Source organism: Vollenhovia emeryi, unplaced genomic scaffold (assembly GCF_000949405.1).
Source record: "Vollenhovia emeryi isolate VEMERY1.0 unplaced genomic scaffold, V.emery_V1.0 DF939677.1, whole genome shotgun sequence".
Taxonomy (NCBI): domain Eukaryota; kingdom Metazoa; phylum Arthropoda; class Insecta; order Hymenoptera; family Formicidae; genus Vollenhovia; species Vollenhovia emeryi.
The window spans coordinates 3,691-3,927 of record NW_011966689.1 but is presented as its reverse complement, the minus strand read 5'-3'; positions in this window follow the sequence as shown (position 1 = coordinate 3,927).

Below are 237 nucleotides of genomic sequence, written 5' to 3'. Positions count from 1 at the left end.
CTAACTTTACCACGATGTTTCTTGAAAGTATTCAAATTAGAAATTTGCATATTCTCATTTCGCTCTTAAAGCTTCCTCTATGAGGAAGCCATGTGCAAATTTCTAATTTGCACACTTTACTTTTTTCTAATTAGAAATTGCACATTGCTTCCATTGTTATGGCTTCCTCATAGAGGAAGCTTTAAGAGCGAAATAAGAATATGCAAATTTCTAATTTGAATACTTTCAAGAAACATC